The sequence below is a fragment of the Dendrobates tinctorius genome, unplaced genomic scaffold (assembly GCF_039654945.1).
Source record: "Dendrobates tinctorius isolate UK_male_01 unplaced genomic scaffold, ASM3965494v1 ptg000207l, whole genome shotgun sequence".
Taxonomy (NCBI): Eukaryota; Metazoa; Chordata; class Amphibia; order Anura; family Dendrobatidae; genus Dendrobates; species Dendrobates tinctorius.
This window is the reverse complement of record NW_027361874.1, coordinates 2,249,322-2,262,146: the sequence shown is the minus strand read 5'-3', so window position 1 is coordinate 2,262,146 and position 12,825 is coordinate 2,249,322.

Below are 12,825 nucleotides of genomic sequence, written 5' to 3'. Positions count from 1 at the left end.
GCAAGGTGTGACGAGCGTCAGCTTACGCTGAGTCATTTTCCTTTTGAATGAGTGGACCCTCTGGGCCGTGGCACCCACCCACCTAGGGCGAGCTGACCTAGTGCGAATCCACCCCCTATACAGGGAGTGTCAGGGGCAAGACCAAGGGGGTGAGCCACCACAGCAGCTGGACCAGACGGCCGGCTCAGTGAAACAAGACAAGGTGAGACAAGACTTTAGTTCAAGGAAACTTCATTAAGGAACACTTCTGGGTACAACAGGTGCAAAACGTGAACACACAAAGTACATAAAGCAAGATGCGTGCAAGGGTACGCCGAGGTCCAAGGCATGAGGAACACTTCAGGGTATAACAGGTGCAAAACGTTAACACACAGAGTACATAGAGCAAGGTGCGTGCAAGAGCACGTCGAGGTCCAAAGTATGGTACATGCAGATGGTAGACAGAGGCACAAGGACATTGGACTCCGGACAGCAGGCAACGATCAACCAGGACATCAGGTTCTGTAGCTCTGAAGGTGATCGGCAGGTTCTGGACATCCGGTAAGCAAACCAGGGTTCCATGCAAGGAGACAAGACAAAGTTAGAAACAGGATGCGTGTCAACGAACACGCCCGGGTCAGGTTCACAGGACGGAGGCCTGCGCATGCCAAGGGGCATGCCAGGGACAGTGGCCTGCTCGTGCGAAGAGACACACCAGGGAGAGATACAGGACGGAGGCCTTCGCGTGCAGAGGACACGCCAGGGGCCAAGATAGGGTACGATGGCATCGGAATCCAGGGTGCTGGCATCGACCGACAGGGTCCAGGAATCAGACTGCGGAAATCAGCTCCGGACATCAGGCCACAGTCATCTAGGTCCGGACCTCTGGCAGCGGTCGGCAGGTTACGGAATCCGGCAGGCAAGACAGGGTTCAGAGCATAGCAAAGTAAGCAAAAGACTTTGTGCAAGAGTAGCACGAAAAGGCACAGTGCGAAAACTAGCGTGTGTGCAAGGGAGCACGGAAACCACGGCTGGGGCACCGGCAGGTGGTACCGATGGTGGCATAAGCAGGCGGGCACGACTTAGAGGCGACACAGCTGCGGCTCACACAGCCGGTAACCACTATAGCACTGGACGGCGGGCACGGCTGAGGCACACAGGCGAGCACGACTAGAGGCGGCACGGCTGAGGCACAACAGGCAGGCACAGGGCGACCAGGCGCATGCATGAGGGCACGGAGCCACAAGGCAGGGCTAGGCAATGGTACAGGACAGAGACGCGTGCGAAATAGCACGGCAAAGCCTTGTACGCAAAGTGCAAGGGCGCACGAAACATCAGAGACAAGGCATAGGGTAAGAGGCAGAGTCCTGTGCATGTGGAGAGACACGCCAGGGACAGGGACAGAGTCTAGCAGCGGAGCGTAGGCCGAAGCCCAGAGCTGGGCCAAGGTACAGCCTTGGGACTAGACAGAGTACAGAGCGGAGGCCTGCACGTGTAGAGAGGCACGTCAGGGACAGGTTACAGAGCGGAGGCCTGCGCGTGTAGAGAGACACGTCAGGGACAAGGTACAGAACGATGACCTGCACGTTTAGAGAGACACGTCAGGGACAGGGTACAGAGCAGAGGCCTGCACGTGTAGAGAGACACATCAACAATGAAGATAGGGAGGGCACCACCAATAGATAGGGGATACACCAATGGTCAGTATAAGAGGCCAAAAAGTCATAAGAGAGAAAGCTACTGACCAAGAACTGGGATCACCACAATAAATCACAAAAAATATCAAATTTTTATTAAGTGTCAAACAGACCAAAACATGATTAAAAACATTTAAAAGTCATTAAATGACAATACACCCAAAAAGGTTAATAATATAACCTATGAAGGTACCCCTATAACTATTGGTACAGGTATAATGAAGACAAATAATTGGTCCATGGAATCAATGATGATATCATATGATTTAGACAATATAGATGTAATACAGAAACATACATGGAAAAAATGGACACAATAAGAACCCAATAGCAGACTGCTATACAAACTGCCCTAAATTGTAAGAAAAGGACATAATCTAGAGACGAGAGAAATATCTCAAGGTACATCTAAGCCCCGAAAAATGGTATACAGAGGCAAATGGCCATGCTCCAGAATAGAGCATAACCTGTGCGCTTAAATGCATAGCAGCCGTACCATACCAAAGTTAGGGGGAGCCTGTGGAAAATGCCCGACGCGTGTCGCTACCACAGAGGTAGCTTCATCAGGGGCTGAGAGACTGGTCTGACCAACATACAATATATATAATGCTCATAATACACAATAAGAAACAGCTGCGGTATGTACCTGCATGGTAGCGTGTAGAGAGGCGGAGCGCAAAAATCAGTAACACATGAGTTTGCATTTCGAATGTATCATCCGACGGAAGAAGGTCACCCATATCAGGAAAGAGGACACCGCGCCTGCGTCTCAGAAAACTCCCGGCGTCACTTCCGGCGGAAGAAGGCCACTTAGAACGCCATATATAAAGTGGGACGGCGCATCCGCACAACAGGTACACCGTGCCATGGTGTCCCTTCCGGCGGAAGGAGGTCACTAAAACCGCCCTGTCCAGAATAGAATGGTGCGCCTGCGTAACAGTCATTCAATACTGAGAGCCCACGTACCTTCAAAAAGAAGGTCATTTCAGCCGGTTCTCCTAGGGCTGTTTATAAAATGTTATATTTGCTGGAGGAATCACATTACTTCACATGAGTCCATCTAGGAGAATGAGAGTATCCAATCACTAATTTATTATAAATAGGTCCATGCACACTACCAGGTTATTGCGCATACGTCTTTGCACATATAGAGTATCTCAAAAAAGAGCAAATCTCTCACATCATAAAAAAGAAAAACATAATTTAAACCCAGGTGGAATGAAACGCTTGCTCAACAAATATTCCATACTGAGGACCATAAAAAATGGTCACTTCAACCATTTCTACTGCGGATACTGCACAATCTAAGAATTAATGCGTTGCTGCACATGCACCCAAACAAATGGTGGAGATTTCACACTATACACAATATACCAAAAGATTTAATTAAATCCACGCATACGACCATTACGCATGTGTCTTACACAACTAAGGTGTTTATTGAAAACATTGAGCAGCGAACCGCACAAAGCAGATGCCGAAATAGAATTAATGCAAATATGCTATATGGAATAGAGCTCATAAAAAATGTGCTGCAATACACAGTGACGGACATATTATTTATTCTAGTACCTGATGGTTATGCGTACAATTAGTAAACCGTCTTAATACAAATCATGCATCAGAGGCAATGTCTTAATGTCTCCTAATTATGGCTTATAGATGTCATTATATAGAGAAGTCGTAAAGCATAATACACAATTCCTAATGAAAGCTGCAATTTTGAATATACAGCGACATATATCACAAATCAAATAATGGACAATCAGGGCGGATGATAATTACGGCCTGCCACACCAAAATATACAATAGTCCTGTATTAGAAGATGATAATGTTAATTTGAGAACAAAGTATGTAGATCCAAATAGATTGAAAAAATTATTATTATTTATTATTACATTGCATCAAAAATACTACCAGAGTGATCCTGGACTCCCTAAGGTTCCAGGTCACTATAATGGTCCACAGACTCCACCCTAAATGGTCTACAAGAAAACACGATGGACATAGGTAGTGTCCACTGAGAAATCCACCTGATGTAAATATGGAAGAGAACAATTTTTGAAAAAATTATTGATGAAAAACGACAAACATGTCAAATAGAAATAGTGCTAGCATTGTAAAGAAAGAATGACAAAATGTCAGTAAGGCATGTTCCAATGGCACCGATTATACCTTGTATGTATACCACAATCTGTACAAACATCAGCCCAATAACACAGGTGATGAACAGATATAAAATATATATATCCCATACCCACCAACATGGGGGCGGGAGGCCAAAGACAATCCAATGCCCATGTGGGGTCGTGGACAGAAGTATATTTCCACAAATAATACCCTGAGTATCTATAAGCTGTGCTGTATCAATAAAAAGACAATAATTAATGATACACAACCAGATGGTACTCCAAGTTATAACCATGGACAGAAATAACTGGTTCAATTCAAGAACAAGGATTAAGTACAATATCCGGCATAACATCCTCAGAGCCTCAATAAATAGAAAGATGCCAAACAACATTATAGTAAACATAAGGTGCCAGAAATTTATCATACATCCATCTCAAATATAAGGTGAACACATTGTGAAATACACATGTAAAATGATGAAACCAGAGAAAATGATCAAATATCAAAACCGACTGAGTCGGATAGTGTCCATAAATGGTAAATAGACATAACAAAGTCCAAAATCCAAAGGAGTCAGGCAAGATCCACATTCAGGCGTTGTCCAATTATTCATCAGGCAGGTCATCAAAGTCCTCCGATGGAGAGTCCTGAGGGACAGAGTGAACTTGAAACCAATACTCCAGAGTTGAAAACCCAATGCATATCGAGTGGGGGTTAATAGATTCTGCAAATAGAATATATGAAAAATCAAGAATCATCATATCTGTTTATAAAAACCATTAAAGAGGAGATCCTCATTCAGTCCCAGTGGTGTCTGACTCCTGAGGTTAAAAATCCATTTAGACTCTCGTTTCAATAACTCTAAAGAAATGTTTCCTCCACGGATATCTGATGGAATGGATTCAAGTCCCATCACTCGTATGCCAGTGTTACAACTATTATGCTCACGTAAAAAGTGTAGAGCCACTGAGCTTAAAGTTTTACCTTTTTCTTTGTCGGCCCTCGCCGTATTGATATTGGAGAGATGTTGCTGAATCCTTTTACGAAGTTCCTGCGTGGTTTGGCCAATGTAGATCTTAGGACAGCAACAAACCAAAGCATACACCAAGTTTCTAGACCTGCAGTTGAAATACGTTTTAGAAAAAATTGGCGATTTTAAAGTAGGGAGAACGACCCCCTCCCTGCCCACTGTCAGGTGGCAGATGTTACAACCACCACAGGCAAAGGTACCCACCAGGCGAGTACCCCTGTTCAATCTGTGTGTGGGCCTCTTGTAATGACTGTGGCAGAGGGAATCCTTAAGGGAAGATGCCCTTCTTGCTATCAAAGTGGGTCTGGACTCGATATGAGGTGCTAGTCTGGGATCATTTGTTAACATATCCCAGTATTTGGACAAAATACCACGTATGTTACGCCACTGATTGTTGTAGGTAGTAACTAACCCAATGGGTTTAGTGGCGTTTCTAATTCTAGGAAGTAATAATTGTCTCCGATCACTACTCATAGCCGACTGGAAAGCTCTAGAGATTACTTTTTTAGGATAACCCCTATTCTTGAAACGATTTGTCAGATCAAGTGCCTGCATGGCAAAATCATGTTGTTCAGAGCAGTTTCTCCTTACCCTATAAAATTGACCCTTCGGAATGCCATTTTTTAGGTGACCAGGGTGGAAGCTTGAATAATGTAAAATGCTGTTGGTGGAGGTAGGTTTCTGGTATAAAGAGGTCTTCACAGTACCATCTTCAATCTTCAAATTGAGATCAAGGAATTCCGCCACTGAGTCCACATAATTTGCTGTAAGATGGATATTAAAGAGGTTGTCATTAAGCAGAAGGATGAAGCTTCGACACTCATCCATTGAACCAGTCCAGAAAAACAGCACATCATCTATATACCGGAACCATTTAAAAACATGATTTTTAAAGTCCACCAATTTATACACAAAATTAACCTCCCACCACCCCAAAAATAAATTGGCATACGAAGGCGCACACCATGCCCCCATCGCGGTCCCTGATACCTGCCTATAGAAGGAACGATCAAAGACAAAGTAATTCTTGTCCAAAATGAAGTGCAGTAAATCAACGATAAAGGAATCGTGTTGTCGGTCCCCAGTGGTATGTTGCTCCAAGAAAAAGGATACCGCCCGAATTCCCAGGTCATGCCGTATGTTGGTATATAGTGATTCGACATCAAGAGTGACGATCAAAGTATTCGGGGGGATTTGTAAATCACTAAGTACAACCAATAGATGTGATGTATCCTTAATAAAGGAATCAAGGGTAGTTACTAGTGGTTGCAAAAAGAAATCGACATAAATACATGGTTTCTCAAAAATCCCCCCTATCCCAGACACAATCGGCCTACCTGGTGGTTCTTGAATCGATTTATGCACTCTAGGCAACATGTAAAAGGTAGGGACCCTCGGATGGTGGGTAGTCAAGAAATCTTTTTCTTTCTGATTAATGACATTATGTGCCATTGCCATGGAAAGTAGCCTGTCTAATTTTGAATTGAACACAACAGTGGGGTCAGATGGAAGTCACTGGTAAAACAAAGAATTATTTAGTTGTCTTTTTGCCTCCTTTACATACATTTCAGCAGGCCAGATAACAATATTACCCCCTTTATCTGGTTCCCTGATAATCAGATCTTTGTTGTTGCCAAGCACACGTATGGCCTTCTTTTCAGATTGATTAATATTATTCAGGTGATTAGGTCTGTCATCCAGTGATCGTATATCCCTACTCACCGCTTCAAAAAAGATCTGTATTACAGGAAAGAGTGAGAAGCTGGGAGTGGCCTGGGAAGGTAGACGTCCTTTGAAACGATTCCTAGTCATGGGGTGTTCGTTTTCTTCCAATAATGAGATAAGGTCCCTCAGGACCTGTCTCTCTTCCATCGGCAACCTGTCAACAATGGATGGATGGTGATACATTAGCTTAAAAGTCAATTGCCTGCAAAACATGTACAAATCTTTGACCAGTGTGAATTTATCCAAAGGATTCATAGGACAAAAAGAAAGACCCCGTTGTAAAACCGAGATTTCAGTCTTGGGTAATTCATACGATGACAAGTTAATAATTGACAGCTTACCCTGGTCAGGCTCAGATCCTGTTAGTTGAGGAGTGGTGAGGGGCAGCGGAGTGCTCAGTACTTCCGCCTCTGCCTGGTCTCCCTCCGATATTTGGGGGACCATTGTCTGTACCCTCTGGTTCTCTTTCTTTGATCTTTTACTATGTCTACCCCTCCTGCAGCGGCTTCTGAGTCGCTCTGCTCTGAGGATAAAAAATCACTCGACTGGGTTTCCACTGCTGTTGAATTGTCCTTATTGAGTGTATTGTCGGGGAAAAAACGTCTTTTATTTCCCCTATGCGCCCACTTGTAGGCTTTCCCATTATTAAAATCCATTTGGTCCCGTTTAAATTTACGTTTTTTACCAGCAATTATGTCCTTCTCGTACAGTTCAATAGTGTTCTTCCAACGGGTCTGAAAAGGTTCCACCATTGTTTTTGCATCATACCCAGACAATTTGGACTCACAAATTTTGATTTGTTCCTTAATGTTTATAAGTGATGATCTATCATGTTCTATTCGTAAATTCATGAGAATAGTGGAACATTGAAACAACCCACTTTCCCACGTTTTTTGAAAAGCACACTCAGCCTCCCAGGCTGGGAAGATCTGAACCCTCAAGCCTCGAGGAACAAGACCATATCTCTTGTACTCCTCGAGACTCTTGATGTTCCACCATGTTTTGGTTAAAGATTTATGTAAATTGACCAGATCTCTAGAAATGCTATCAAAATCAGAGTGTTTAGAACCATTAATCACGGGAGAGGGTGTCATGGTTACATCCTCAAAAATCCCCTGAGCCTGATTATTCCAGGCCGCCTCTCTAGCAGCCAAATCCATATTAACAATAAGAACCAACGTGTGCCGACACTCCCACAAAGAAACGTGGTTTATAAGGCCACAAACGACAAACTGCAACAATGAAGATAGGGAGGGCACCACCAACAATAGATAGGGGATACACCAATGGTCAGTATAAGAGGCCAAAAAGTCATAAGAGAGAAAGCTACTGACCAAGAACTGGGATCACCACAATAAATCACAAAAAATATCAAATTTTTATTGTGTCAAACAGACCAAAACATGATTAAAAACATTTAAAAGTCATTAAATGACAATACACCCAAAAAGGTTAATAATATAACCTATGAAGGTACCCCTATAACTATCGGTACAGGTATAATGAAGACAAATAATTGGTCCATGGAATCAATGATAATATCATATAATTTAGACAATATAGATGTAATACAGAAACATACATGGAAAAAATGGACACAATAAGAACCCAATAGCAGACTGCTACATACAATATATCATAGATCAAACTGCCCTAAATTGTAAGAAAAGGACATAATCTAGAGACGAGAGAAATATCTCAAGGTACATCTAAGCCCCGAAAAATGGTATACAGAGCCAAATGGCCATGTTCCAGAATAGCGCATAACCTGTGCGCTTAAATGCATAGCAGCCGTACCATACTAAAGTTAGGGGGAGCCTGTGGAAAATGCCCGACGCGTGTCGCTACCACAGAGGTAGCTTCGTCAGGGGCTGAGAGACTGGTCTGACCAACATACAATATATATAATGCTCATAGTACACAATAAGAAACAGCTGCGGTATGTACCTGCATGGTGGCGTGTAGAGAGGCGGAGCGCAAAAATCAGTAACACATGAGTTTGCATTTCGAATGTATCATCCGGCGGAAGAAGGTCACCCATATCAGAAAACAGGACACCGCGCCTGCATCTCAGAAAACTCCCGGCGTCACTTCCGGCGGAAGAAGGTCACTTAGATCGCCATATCTAAAGTGGGACGGCGCATCCGCACAACAGGTACACCATGCCATGGTGTCCCTTCCGGCGGAAGGAGGTCACTAAAACCGCCCTGTCCAGAATAGAATGGTGCGCCTGCGTAACAGTCATTCAATACTGAGAGCCCACGTACCTTCAAAAAGAAGGTCATTTCAGCCGGTTCTCCTAGGGCTGTTTATAAAATGTTATATTTGCTGGAGGAATCACATTACTACACATGAGTCCATCTAGGATGTGCATAAAGCTAACCCAGAAATTTTGAGTTTTGCAGGGATTGAAAAGGTCAATTTTCCATCTCAAGGAGGTAACCATGACAAAGCTTTATTGCAACAAGAAGCAAAATGGATCCTGAAAGCGAACGCACAAGGTCCTTTGGGACTAAATGACCGGATCGATCTATCAGTATTTTTATAAAAAATGTTATATAAAAAATTGTATGTAAAGTTATTTAGATTATAATCTTCCTACGATATTGTAAAATATAGATTATCTTGTAAATCGACATGGAAAGATTTATTCTTTACTAGTATCTTGCACTCTGTATATTGTATAACTATATATTTTTTTTTAAATGTTTGTTTCACAACTTGTTTTGTTAATTAGTAAGGTCCGTGATCCTATATAGGGAATGACCTTTAGCTAATCCCCTCACCTGGACCCGTAGAAGCGAATAATCGCGAAACGCCCATTGTACGGCACCTCCCTTCCCTAGCATTCCTCCACGTCCTGCATGTCCACACATTTGATGGAAATTATGTGAAATAAAGACGCACAGTTATTCAGCTACTTTGGTGAGTGCTGCATATTTCTTCTTTTTTTGCTTCACATTGAAATATTCATGTTTTTTCATGCAAGCACCTCCATTTTTTGACTGAATCATATGCCGCAGTACTTCAGATAAATAGCTCCGTCTGGTAATGTGGTGATTTGTGTGCCCTAGTATGCCGCTCATCTGTTTGCTCTTTGCTGGGATCATATATAAATCCAACAATATAGACCAGCTCACTCCTGTGAACCACCTGGGACCTCAGCTGACCTGGTTAACTCCGTTATGCCCGGATCTGGATGTAGGAGTCCATCCATACAAATGTGAACAACGACAGAGCAAAGTCCAGCAATAACGTGAGCAATCCAGGATGCTGTTAAAAAATTGTTTTCTTTCTTTTTATTCCTAAATCCATTAAAATACAATGGTCCAAGCAGATCAAAACAGCAATAACGCAGGAAAGTAGTGCAGATAGGACTTTCCTGCGTTATTGCTGTTTTGATCTGCTTGGACCATTGTATTTTAATGGATTTAGGAATAAAAAGAAAGAAAACAATTTTTTAACAGCATCCTGGATTGCTCACGTTATTGCTGGACTTTGCTCTGTCGTTGTTTATATATATATATATATATATATATATATATATATATACTGAACTTGTAAGTCTAAGCGCGGTTTGCCTGTGTTTCAGTTACTTAAAGGGGCACTAGATAGGTGGGAAGGGGGGGTGGTTTGGTACTAAAAACTTGTCTGCCACGGGCCCCGGAGAGAAATGAAACTTTGTTCTACCTGGAGAACTGTTCAGGAGGACCATTCCAGGAACTTGAGGACTTTTCGGGAACCTGAAGGACTATAAAAAAAAAACAAAAAATGGGGTTGTAGCATAGCACGGGTGTAAGTGTCACTTTGAAGTGGTGTTACTTATGGATGTTATTATGTAAATTGTGTAATTATGTTTATTTATATTATGTTATGTAATTATAACATATGGTTATAAGTTATAGGGGTGGCGGAACCAGTGAATGGAAGGTAGTGCGTGATTTGGTATGGTAAGTCTGTGTTGTCAGGCAGGTGGGACCTGGCATTAGTAAACACTGAGCAGTATCAAAAGGGAATGCTTTCAAGTTTTTCACAAGTATTGTCTCCTGTACCCGGTGTATTGTTATAGTATCTTGTAATGTTTTTCACTTTAATAAACAAAGAGTTCTAGAGCTAATACGTGCAAACGAGCGATGACCACCAGGGATGCATGCATTTATCAGACCAAAACCAATCCGGGGTCCTGGACACGGCATCGGGATGGTCCTCCGTGGCCTCCGCCCTGCCGCACTCTCCCCGTAAGCGTTGCGTCTCTGGATAACCTCGGGCCGATCGCACGTCCCCGTGACGGCGACGATCCATTCTGGTGTCTGCCCTATCAACTTTCGATGGTACTTTCTGTGCCTACCATGGTGACCACGGGTAATGGAGATTCAGGGTTCGATTCCGGAGAGGGAGCCTGAGAAACGGCTACCACATCCAAGGAAGGCAGCAGGCATGCAAATTACCGACTCCCGACCCGGTGAGGTAGTGACGAAAAATAACAATACAGGACTCTTTCAAGGCTCTGTAATTGGAATGAGTACACTTTAAATCCTTTAACGAGGATCTATTGGAGGGCAAGTCTGGTGCCAGCAGCCGCGGTAATTCCAGCTCCAGCCTCAGCTGTGAAGGAAGAGGAGGAGCCGCGCTGCTGGTGGAGAGAGGCTGAGTGATCGCTGCCGAGATCTCCTGGGAAGGGAGGATTTTTTCACCTGGACTTTTCACCTGCCCCCTTTCCAGGCAAGGAGAGACCTCCCTGGGACTGAGCGGTCGGGGCTGTGCCCCTGCCTCCCACCCCCCGGCAAGCCGGCTGGGGGTGGGGGGCCTCATTTACCATCTGGACATTACCATCTAGCCAGTCCCAGGAATGGGGAAAAACCGGAGAAGCCAGGGGGGCTGCAAGGCTCCGGGGACCGAGACCCTCAAAGGTGTTGCCGTGGCGGGCCCCCCCGGAGGTATGGCCTCCAGTAGCAGAGGTGTGGCAGGAGCCCCCCCTACCATCTGGGGCTCTAAGGCTGCGGGAGAGCCGGCCACAGTCTATGCCTCCTGCATCCATGCCCACCTCTGTGAATATGAGGAGGCAGCAAAATACCTGGGGAAACTCCAGGGGGAGCTGCAGGGAGCCCGGGCCATCGCAAAAAATCGGCTCCCTGCAGAGCAAAGAGCTGGTGTGGCCGCCATGGTGAAGAATCTGAAGAGGGAAATCAAGGCCCTGGAGGGGAGGAGAGCGGCCATCCTGGACGGCAGTGGTCCCTTTTACGAGAAACTCAGCAACGATGACCGGTTTAGGGCCATGGCCGGTGGGTCTCCTGAGGGGTGAGGAGACCCCATCCAGGTGGAGGGGAGCGAGGAGGAGGAAGAAGGAGCCCAGGCTACACCCGGGCTGCCTCCACCTGAAGACCTGGCAGGTAAGAGCGAGAGCCAGGTGACATACAGTGGGATTCCCCCGGAGCAAGTGGCCCTCCCGCTGAGATCCAGTGACACGGAGGGATGCGGGAGTGAGGAGGGGGAGGGTGAAGATGGCACCCAGGGGGGCTGCCTCATCCTCCAGCAAGTGCGGCAGGTGGAATCCCCAGCCCGGTTTGGCACACTGCGGTTTGGGGATGTAACAGGGAGGGGGAAAAATAAAAAGCGTAAACCCCCAGATAACGTCACAGTGGTGGATAGGCTGGTGTATGTCCCCCTTTCTGGGGCCCCTCTGTCCCACTGTATGCAACCCGCTGCCCACCCCGGCTCGGGCCCTGTGGTGGGTCTGCAGCAAGGGAGCGGGGAGATAAGTAGCTGTTGTGACCTGGCTGTCACGCCAGGTGACGGGTCAGACCAGGACAGCGACATGGAGGTCGGTGCTGGTAAAACTGGTGTTGGTGGGGGTGTCCAGGCTCAGTCCCCGGTGGCAGGGGGGGCTGGCCTGGCACCCAAGGTTGTTACGGCCAGGGCCGCACCTCCGGCGGCGAGTGCTGGGGCTTCTGGGCCCCCCACATACGGATCCGTTAAATCTGGATCGCTGGTGGGGGTCCAGAGGCCTAAAAAGGGCGATGAGCAGGCAACAATATCTAAACAGCTCAGGCGGTGCGAGGTGCTGGTAGCCCCCCTGTCGGCGCCCGTGGTGAGAGCGGGGTCTCCTGCATGTCGACCCAAAAATGGGTCAGTGCAGGGGGCTCCGCCACCGCTGGGTGATGAGGGGGAGTGGCCGACCTTGCCCGCCTTGAGCGGTGGGCACAGAGTGGCGGCGGCAGTGGTCTGTGAGGGGGGCGTGGCCTCCCCGAGTGTTGCCCGGC